Here is an 11541-nt window from a genome sequence, read left to right as displayed (position 1 = left end):
CTTAGGTCACGGTAAGCCACGACCAGGAACCTGCAACTATTTTCATTTCACGAAGTACGATTCAGTTTATTTCTTTAAAGATAAAATAAATGTATCTTTCCCCCAACTTTCCTTTATATTGGCCACAAGGGACAGGCAGTGCGTGCCCTGAACGAAATGTACGTCCACGAGTTTCGCATAGGGACACGCAACTAACCAATATAAATATTTGACAAACATAGGATTATTTTTTATTTGTGGTCTCATTTTATGGCTAATGTACGTTCTCTCTTATTATTACAGCCAGTCCGGCGCCATATTTAGTAACTTTTGTTCCATATCTTAATCGCAGCGCCGCTTTACGGCGGAATTTATTACGCGATTTGTCGAAAAGCTTTCTGTTTCCAAATTGCCGTGCCGACTGGCCGAAATCTACAATAATAAACATAAGCAGAAGCAAAGGGAGAACTTCACTGCAGTTGTAATTGACGATGTCGTCTATTTGTGGTTCTGCCGTCCTTCAACCTCTTCCGTAGATGCTCACGATGCAACAGTAGCAAGCGAACAGTCAACCACCTGTGGTTGTTTCCGAAACAATCGTTCCCAGGCGCCAGGCTATAACAATCTACCCTGTGTAAAAGTCACTTATTTCAGCAAATTTCCTCATCTGCGTCTCATATTACCGGTACAATTATTTCCTATCACGCTGTCACGCAGCACAATTTAAAAGCCAATTTATACTGTGGAAGAAATTCACACATTCACAATTATTTCGAGGCATAAACTGTATTACTTCGTTTTATGAAATTGAAGGTGGGTGGTGTAGAAAGGAAAGGACAGGGAAGGAACTAATAATACCAGCTGCACTGAGACTTATGCCTAATCAGAAAGGACGATTGAAATTGTGTGCCGGTCGGGACTCGGCACACAGTCTTAGGCTCGATTCACACGGTGGGCAACGTCACGTCAACGTCAGTGACGTAACACACCGTCAAAAATCCACTTGCATTCACACTGGACGGAACGTCAAGCGACAGCAAAACTTCATCCACGTTTTGGCGCGTTATTGGAAACTCGCTGAAGTGTTCACGAGAGAGGATGGAGGACATTATATTTAGTCTTGATGAACTGGCTACGATTGCAATTGCTTTAGATAATGAGGAAAGAGAGCGGAAACTGGCAGGGCAATCAAAACGAACGTGGGTGAAGAAAATGATTTTGAAGAGAATGTGTGAAGGCGAATATCACACATTGTATAGAGAGCTGGAAAAGAGGAGACGTCATTTTATAAATATTTACGAATGTCGAGACAGCAATTTTTTTAAATTTGCTGTGTTTGATAAGCAGCAGCATCAAGAAAGCAGACAGAAACATGCGCCGTGCAATTTCTCCACAAGAAAAACTAATGGTTTGTATGAAGTGAGTCTGATGCTTCAGCTTTACCAATTCCTTTGAGGGTTCCTGTTCTGTACCTTTACGTATTTTATAGAACAGAATATTTATTGTAATACTGCACACTATCAATAAATTGATCTATAGGCTAAGCATTTACAATTTATGGCCCTTTGTTATGTAAACCTAAATCTGATACAGTTCGTCCTGCATAAACTTTGACACTGCAGAGAACCAACTGCACACTGTATATGAATGTGGAACATCGAAGTTTTTACTGCAATTGTCCTTAAATAAACTGTATCCATACGAAATGTTGAGTGAGACTCAGTACCAGAAAGTATGTAAATAAATACTATACATAAGTAAACTACTAGCCAAAATGACTACGTGGCGTGGAATATTCATATTTGCTTCGGAATGATAAATATTACATATAAACATGGTCGAAATAAACTTTCACGACTCGCGAATAATTGTGAAATTGGAAAGCAGGAAGGCTCTAACCTCTGCTAAGCATTTTCACATCCTAATCGTGAGTACATACATACATAAATAGATGCAGCTGCGATGTTATACATCTAAATACATTACATACAAAATAAATATAATCTGCAGTAGGCTTACAATATTCATACAGTTATTTACCCGGGCGACCGATAACCAATCCAATTTTCTTCTATATTTCTCCTTTAAACAAAGTGTCGCTGTATTTTTTGCAGCTCATGTCATACAACTCCACATTTTGGCGAACAAGTTCCATTAACTTCTCGTCGTTCATGTTTATATAAAAACATTTTATAACTAAAAACTCAGTAGATATTTTCGATGTGGAGAACACTGCTAGCAGAATCAAACTCGTGCCATGCAAGCAGCCGCAGAACAGACAGAAAAGTAACAGCCAATCGTAAGTAGTTCGCCAACCACGTGACCCCCACCGTCAAGGTCAAACTATTCTTTCGAAGTATACCGGCCGGCAGGCAAACTGACGTTGACGTGACGTTGCCCACCGTGTGAACCTCGCTATTTGAAAGCATTGGACGAATATTTTGATGTCACGTGACCCGCGTTGACGTGACGTTGCCCACCGTGTGAATCGAGCCTTAGTCGTTGCCGCTGATTCCGCGTCTTGATGCGGCTAATATCATTACTTCCCTCTCTCTCTCTCTCTCTCTCTCTCTCTCCCCGTCCATATCCAATTTACTTAATATGTATCACAGCTGCGGATTCCGCGTGGCCTCTTTTCTTTCTTACTTCGGTTTGCAAGTCTTGGAGCCCTACAGAGCTTGTGCCCTTGACAGCACTTCACACTTTTGTATGCAGTGAAAGTGTATTGAAATCGATTTTAATTTATCACCTAAGTTTTCAACGAGACGACTGTTAAGTGCACGTCATATTATCATGCTGATAACTTCAATTGCACACAACTACGGAAGTTTTCTTACCCACTAAAGTTTCTTGAAGAATCATGCATGAGTAAAGGCAGTACAATAATTACTTGCGGATTTAATTTCAACGTGAAATCCAGTTATTCTTCCGGCAACTGTCACTGCACTGTTCACACATACTACAACACTTCTTTTATATTTCCAGTCCATTTCACAGAAAAATTCATTCGCTTTTTGAAAAACCTACTCACACATAATGGCTAACAAAATTAAATCTTCATACACACACTCAGCATAACAGTACCTCTCACAGATGCCAACAGCTGCGTGAACATTGTATCACCTGGCGATTCACACATGTAATTGCAAATATCGAACTTGCTTTAATTCTTGCACTATGTTTATCACACTGGGCAATGTCAATTTACAAAATAAGTTAACCTACACATCGTTTAACAGTGGGGTTTATTTTAACAGTGGAGTTTATTTTAATTCGTCTGCAAAATGCTGGTCCATAATAATGTCATTCAGTCTTACTGCCACTGGTGTCACAAGATCTTTTTCGATAGCATACGATTTATTCGCCTTCGCAATTAAGAGGATTCATAGGCTGTTCGTAAGCGGTTCTTATCAACTACCAGAAGAAATTAGATACTCAATATCAATTATCCAACAGCCTTTCTTACAGCTGTTTATTGGAACAGGAACGTATGCATGCAAATATGCATAAAAAATGCTTTAAAATGAATGAAAAGTGTCGAAATATGCAAGATCAAATAATAAAAAAGCCTGGTAGTTACTACGTGTATTATATCTCAAAGTCGAACCTGTGCATATCAATTATGAAGAGGAGCGCCGGCCACGCCAAAAATCGATACATTTAGAACGCTAATGTCATTTTCTGAATACTTTCTGGTACACATTTAGGAAGGGGGCTTTTCTGGGATTATTGTCTAAAAATTTGCAAAATGGGGATGCATACCGTGTTTCAAGAATTGTTACTTTTTTGTTATTGTTGTCGGTAACAAGCGGATGCGATGTCAATGAGTCGCAGCGAAACAATCGACATGTATAGGACCAACTTCGAGATACATCGCATGCAGAGGGGCATGCTCAAAAACTCCGTAACATTTTGTTTAAAAAACAACATACCATCATGAAATTTTTTAAACGCCATTAACTTTTAATTAATACTATTGCACCAAACCATCATTTACAGTTTATTTTATATTTTTCTACTATTGTAAACATAAACGACCAAGTACTGTTCCAAATGTTCGGTAGCAAGATTGTGTCTTCGATCACTAAAATTTTTGTACGCGAAAAAGGACCGTTCTACATCAGCTGTGGTAACTGGGCAGTATTTGAATTTGAGTGATATGTTGCAACTCATTTTTTCTGGTAAAAGTTCATCTGTCCCACTAATAAAACTTATCAGTTTGGCAGAAGGGTTTAAAGCCTGGGTTGTGTTTAAAACGTTTTCAAACTTTTCTTTAAGTTTTCTTGGGAATATCTCTGGCAATGAGAAGTTCTCTAGAAAAATTTTATTCATTAGCTGAATAGATTCATTCAACACCAAACCTTGAGTCTGAAACTTTTTAATACTTGCAGGTATATGGGAAAAATGAGTGCTAATCACAGCATCACTGACATCGCATCCGCATCACAGTATTTTTAATACCGGAGTCAAATCTTCCTTGCACTGGCAAGCTGCACTCGTTTACTAGCCCTCTAATGGCGGCGAAACGTTCATTGTAAAACAACACAGCTCTAACCCACGTACCCCAATTGTAGGTCTCGATGCGAGCAGGATCCTTTATAAACACTTTCTTTGTGGATGAAATCAGTTTATTTACATTCACAGACGTGGAACGTACTTCTTCAGCAAAGCATGTACTCCATGACCAATGCAAGTCAAATGAATCAAATTGGGATAAAATACTCGGAGGGCTTTTCCTGTTTTGATAATATAGGGAGCAGCATCTGAAATAAACATAAACACCCTTTCATCTGCAGAAGATTCTGGAAATATTTTCCTAGTACTCTCATTCACAAATCTGGAGGTTGTAGAATAATGTACTTTTTCAAGTTCTTTGCAGGTCGCTAAAAAGGAAGAGGAAGGCTCTTCTTTTAGAGCACAAACAATTAAATTTGCAGTGTAACGGCCACAACTGAAATCCAGATAATGCTGTCCTTGAGTTCACTGCGTATCTCTTTCAGAATATTTATGTAAATTGTCAGTATGTAATTTTTAAGCAATTTTGGTTCATCTGGTATATTTCGAGTTAGCAATATTTGTGCAGGGAGCCTTTGAGGATAGGGTGGGCAAGTTTGTGAAGAGGAATATTACTTGCAATGAATTCTTCACATAGATCCATGTTAAACCGATTTCTTGGTTACCTTTGGACGAATCCCTGCTACTGCAACTTGCTCTTGTTAGAAGTTGTTGTCGTGGTACTTTTTTCTGCATTCCTATGATATGAAGAATTGTCTTGACATGCTGGTCTAATTGAAACACTTTTTTTTTTTTGCACGAAACGTTTCTCCCGCAAACTTGACAGTATACAACAATTCGGTCGTATGTAAATGTTCCAAGATGGTCAGCTATCCACGAAACGACGTTTCTTTTTTCGGGCGATATTGCGCACAACACGTTACACACTACACGTCGTAATCACGTTCAACTGTGTACAAGTAAATAGAAAGGCAAACTGAAACAATGACCATGCGACTAAAAGCCTGCATAGTTTGTTGCCCACCGTACTACAGCGGAGGGGATTAACCGGGGACACGGGCGCAGGAACACTGATTGCCTGTTCCTGTTCAGTAATGATTTCCCTAGGCAGTGGCACTCGGTTACCCATTGCACGGAATTCTAGGTCGTGGTCAATCTGAGACATCAAAACTAGTTCGAGCTAGAAAATATTGTAAACATAGAGGGAAAATATGCATCGTCACTAGTTTTTCGTTAAAAAAGGCAATAACCAGTGAAAAGGAGCCAAATATGCAAATGCATATAATCCAGTCTCTAGTTATATGGCATCTTTCAAATTTTGTGGGTTTCAAGCTTTCACTAGCATTTACACTCATCTTTTGCATCAGTCCGGTTCCCAGAACTGAAGATAGATGTTGACTGTGGATATTATATCACAGACACAGCCTCTTTGGCTGTTCAGAGATGTCACAACACCCGCCCAAAGATGTGAACAACCATGCATGAGCAGCCCCTATTAGACGGAGTGAGTCCGACAGCCAATCAGTTCCGGTCATTCCACCAGGAAGGAGGCTAAGTCTGCCGCTGGCGCGCTGCCAAGATGGCGTCGGCAGGCCTTATCGGCCGGGGTCAAAGGTCAAGCGCTCAGAGAGCTGACGTAACATGCTGTTCTCGCTCTATGCCGACAGGTTCTAGATGTACGCTCCCCAGTTCTCAGCTACGCTACAAATCACTTTATTTATGAAAATACAAAGTACAATCACCAACAAACTTTACATATTCACAGGTACCTTTGCCTTTGATCCAAATAAATACAGTTTCATTACATGATAACTTACGTCTATTACGTGTATATAAAGTAAAGGGTGAGGGTGACATATAAGTAGATTTGCCGAAGTCTTTATTAGCATTTTCAGTAACATGATAGGTTCTATATGCTATGACATCACGGTCGACAAAGCTTTCGAGGCTGGATACATTAGGCACGCCTGATCCACCTCGTACAATAGCGACGGTTAACCATCCGTTGCCATGTGTGAAGGAATCATTGATGTCAATGCTGAAGTTTAGTCTGCATCCACAGAAGACTGCTGGTCCATCGAGTAGAGAGTGTGCAGAGACAGATTTTATGGTATTCTTTTTCTTGTCTGCAGCAGATGTTGTCATTTCAACGTCTTCAATTGTTTTATATATTGTCTGTCTTGAACGTCGACTGTCTGTAGTTTAACCATGCCTAGACGGTCAATACCGCGATTCGATCGCGTCCGCATTGTTACTTTATGCCAGGAAGGGCTCACAAGAAGGGAAGTGCCCAGGTGTCTCGGAGTGAACCAAAGCGATGTTGTTCGGACATGGACGAGATACAGAGAGACAGGACATGCCTCCCTCAGGGCGCCCAAAGACTACTACTGCAGTGAATGACCGCTAACTACAGATTATGGCTCGGAGGAACCCTGACAGCAAGTCACCATGTTCAATAACGCTTTTCGTGCAGCTATAGGACGTCGTGACTCAAACTGTGCACAACAAGGCTGCATTATGCACAACTTCACTCCTGACGTCCATGTTGAGGTCCATCTTTGCAACCACGACACCATGCAGTGCAGTACAGATGGGCCCAACAACAAGCCGAATGGACTGCTCAAGATTGGCATCACATTCTCTTCACCGACGAATGTCGCATATGCTTTCAACCAGACAGTCGTCGGAAACATCAGTCAGTCAGGCTAAACGCCTTTGACACACTGTCCAGCAAGTGCAGCAAGGTGGAGGTTCCCTGCTGTTTTTGGGAGGCATTATGTGGGGCCGACGTATGCCGCTGGTGATCATGGAAGGCGCCGTAATGGCTGTACGATATGTGAATGCCATCCTCCGACCAATAGTGCAACCATATCGGCAGCATATTGGCGAGGCATTCGTCTTCATGGACGACAATTCGCGCCCCCATTGTGCACATCTTGTGAATTACTTTCTTCAGGATAACGACATCACTCGACTAGAGTGGCTAGCATGTTCTCCAGACATGAACCCTATCGAACATGCCTGGGATAGATTGAAAAGGGCTGTTTATGGACGATGTGACCCACCAACCACTCTGAGGGATCTACGCTGAATGGCATTTGAGGAGTGGGGACAATCTGGACCAACAGTGCCCTGATGAACTTGTGGATAGTATGCCACGACGAATGCAGGCATGCATCAATACAAGAGGACGTGCTACTGGGTATTAGAGGTACCAATGTGTACAGAAATCTGGACGACCACTGCTGAAGGTTTCGCTGTATGGTGGTACAACATGCAATGTGTGGTTTTCATGAGCAATAAAATGGGCAGAAATGATGTTTATGTTGATCTCTATTCCAATTTTCTGTACAGGTTCCAGAACCGAGGTGATGCAAAACTTTTTTGATGTGTGCACCATAAATCAAGCACACAAGTCTGTTTTCAGTATTTACAGACATAAAAGTAAATTCATTTTTTCGGCTTTGGATGGTCTTGTTAGGGCAGGACCTATCAGTCTCAGTATTGTGTGTTGTTCTGGTCTTTGATAAATTTAACCACTTATTCATTGCTTAGAGGCTTGGATTGTTATTGTTTCTCAAACAGTGCCAGAAAATTGCCAATATAGTTACCAATATTTTGTCTACCACTTTCTCATATAGCCCTTACCGAGCTGCAGAAAGGGACCATTCTTAACATGCTGGTGTGAGGATTCCGCCATTTATTCCCAGCAAAAAATAAATGTGCCTGCAGTATGCCTGCCTGACATGTGGTCCCAAGTTCCACCCCCTCCTGTCAAAGCACAACAGTGGTTACCATTTGATTGCTCAACGAAGACTCGTCTCGGCTTACTGATACCACTTTCTGTTTTACAGTTGCAAAACAGGTGTAGAACTCTCTGAAAAGCATGTTTTGCAATATCAACGGTGCTTTCATTCATACTCCATCAACGGATGCAAACTCATTCTTCAAAAAGAGAAAATAAGGAAAGTTATCCCATTCCAGTACTTGGGACTTTCTCACGTGCCATGGTGTGCAGCACCTCAAGATGCAGTCATACACAATCTGAACAAAAGTAGCCAGACCACTATTAGTGGACATTAATATAGTGTGTATCCACTATTTACAACAGCTTGAACTCTGCTGGGCCCATTTTCAGTGAGGTGTCTGTGGAGAAATCGCAGCCTACTCTTCCACACGAGCCAAAACCAGAGAAGATAGTAATGTTGAACATTGGGGCCTGGAGTGAAGTCTACGTTCTAACTCATCCCTAAGGTGCTTCATTGGGTTCATGTTGGGACTGGGCAGTCCATTCCATTTCATTAGTGTTATTGTCTACATGCCATTGCCTCACAGACGAACACGGCACACTGTCATGCTGATACAATCATCTCTGACCTGTTCCTCCATTGCATGCTGTAAAACATGTTCATAGCCTTCTGCATTTAATGTTTTCTTAAGTGCAATATGAGCACTGCACATTAAACCTACCAAATGCTCTCATACTGTAACAACTCCTTCGTAATTCACTGCTGGCATTACATGTGACGGCAAGTAATTTTCTGGAGGCATTCACCAAATTCAAACCAGAGGTGCATTTCTTGTAGAAAAATAATTTTCCTCGTTTTGGTCTTAGAGAAACTAGCATCAGAAAATTTCATACCTTTAATGACTATGGTTGTATTTAAAATCCATGTACATACTTTGTAAGCCACTGTAAGTGCATGATAGGGGGTAAGTAGCATTGTACATGTTATGATTTCTTTCCATACCAATCATGTATGGAGCATGGGAAGAATGACTATTTAAAAGTGATCAGTCAATGTCCACTGGGACTTCGTGGCCTGGACAAGGAGCTCATAATTTTTTATTTTTTTTATTTTTATGTTTACTGTATTTAGTATTATGTCGTATTTGTCATCCCTACATCAGCGACACTTAGTGGCCTGAAAAAATGTTTCTAGATTCTTTACTTAATACTAGATCTTAAAACTTTGTACATAGACTTTCATACGATAATTGGAGTCAACTTCCAAGTGTGTGCTAACTCAGGTTTTTCTGAATTTCTATGACACTTCCCCCTGAGCTGAACAAACCTGCTGCCTTTCTAAAAAAAAAAAAATAAAAAAAAAAAAATCGTTGCCAGTCCTGTTCGGTATGGTTCCCACACACTTGAATAATAATCTTAGGTGTAATGTGAAGTGTTTTGGAAGCAGTTTCCTTTGCAGACTGACTGCTTTTTACCAATATTTTGTCAATGAACCAAAGTCTGCCACCTTCTTTACTACAACTGAGAGTGTGTGATAATTCAATTTCATATTCACACAAACTGTTACACTCAGGTGTATCTAGGAATTCAATCTTCCTGAAACTTTGAAAAACTATCAAGATATTGCTGAATATTTGTGCTTTTTTTTTTTTTTTTTTTTAAGAAAGTGCTTCATTACAGATAACAGCATTCCTGCAAGCAATGTGAGACTGTTAATAGAGTCTGCCAAGTCATAAATATATTACCTGACAAAAAAAAAGAAGTGAAGCACCTAGAAGACATGATTGGATGCCAGTGTGACTTAGTGCATGTCCACATCGGCAGGTATGTAAGCTATTAGAATTGCAATACTGGAAGGTAGCATGGCCATCAGAATGTGGTATTATTGTTCGTGTTTAGTGTTTTGACAGGCCTTGTGGTGTATATAAGGTACGTCAACAGCAGCAGATGTTGAGTGATCACTGTAAATGACACAGTTGCCACATACTCACAGAGACATTATCAACACCTAACAGAGTGTGAAAATGGCCTCATTAAGGGTCTTCATTTGGCCAGCTGGTCAAATCGTGCAATATCCAGAATTGTGGGGCATTCAAATGTGAGTGCGGCCTGATGTTGGACTGCAAGGGACCACCACTAGGGAGGACTGTCATATTGTGCACAAAACACATTGTAATCCCTCCACATCTGTGCCTCGCATCTGACAATGCGTTACGGACTCCCTGCAACATTCCGTTCCATTCTACAACATTGTTGCAAACTAGCAGCAGACACAGAGACTAGGGAATTACCACCCCATGCTTCAGCTGCCACTGACACCCAACACAAACAGCTACATTTCGAGTATATCCTGTGACTGGGAAACATGAACTGCTGATGTATGGTATCGAATTTTGTTCAGTATGAATTGCGATTCTGCACAACCCACAATGACCACCGTGGGAGAGTATGAAGGTGACCTGGGAAAAGGCCCCATTCTTCCAAAACTTTGGAAAGCCATAGCAGTGTTACTTCTGAAGTCATGGTGTTGTGAGTCATGGGGTATGACTTCAGCTGATAGTGACTGAGGAAACTCTGGTAGCACCCAGCTTCCTTTGGCCTCCAGTGTTACCTCTCATGAGACCCATTTCATGGTTCCCTTTTTCAACAGGACAATGCTTATCTACACATGGCATATGTCTCTATGAACTGTTGAGGTACAACAGTTGCCAGCAAGATCCATACATCCGTCCTCAAATAAAATGTGTGGGACTAGCTCAGACTTCCACCCTATCCTAGTGGCAGCATTCAGGATATCAACAATCAGTTACAGCATATCGATGAGTGGGCTCATACTGCCAACTGCTTGGCAAGCTGACTCAATTTTGTAATCACTGAAATAACATGACATGCCATCTCTACGAGTCATTCCATTGCCGCCTCTCCTTCTGGATACTTCATATTTTTTGTCAGCTAGTGTATCTAAGAGGAATAGCGGGGGTCCCAATACACTTCAGTAGGTCATGCCTGAAGTTACTTCTAATTCTGTCAATAACTTTCCAAAGAATACAACATGTTTTGTCCTCTCTACCAAGAAGTCTTCAATCTAATCACAAATTTTGTTTGATTCTCCACATGAATGTAGTTTTGTTAGAGTGGTGCCTAGTCAAATGCTTTCAGGAAGTCAGGAAATATTGTTTCCACCTGATTGCCTTGATCCAATGCATTTCTCATTTGAGAAAAGCCATGTGTTTCACAAGATCAATTCTTGTCAGAATCTATACTAGTTGGCATGTTTGAGTTCACAAAATGTTCTAGGA

Source organism: Schistocerca cancellata, chromosome 3 (assembly GCF_023864275.1).
Source record: "Schistocerca cancellata isolate TAMUIC-IGC-003103 chromosome 3, iqSchCanc2.1, whole genome shotgun sequence".
Taxonomy (NCBI): Eukaryota; Metazoa; Arthropoda; class Insecta; order Orthoptera; family Acrididae; genus Schistocerca; species Schistocerca cancellata.
The sequence above is the reverse complement of the archived record's forward strand: the minus strand, read 5'-3'. Positions refer to the sequence as shown.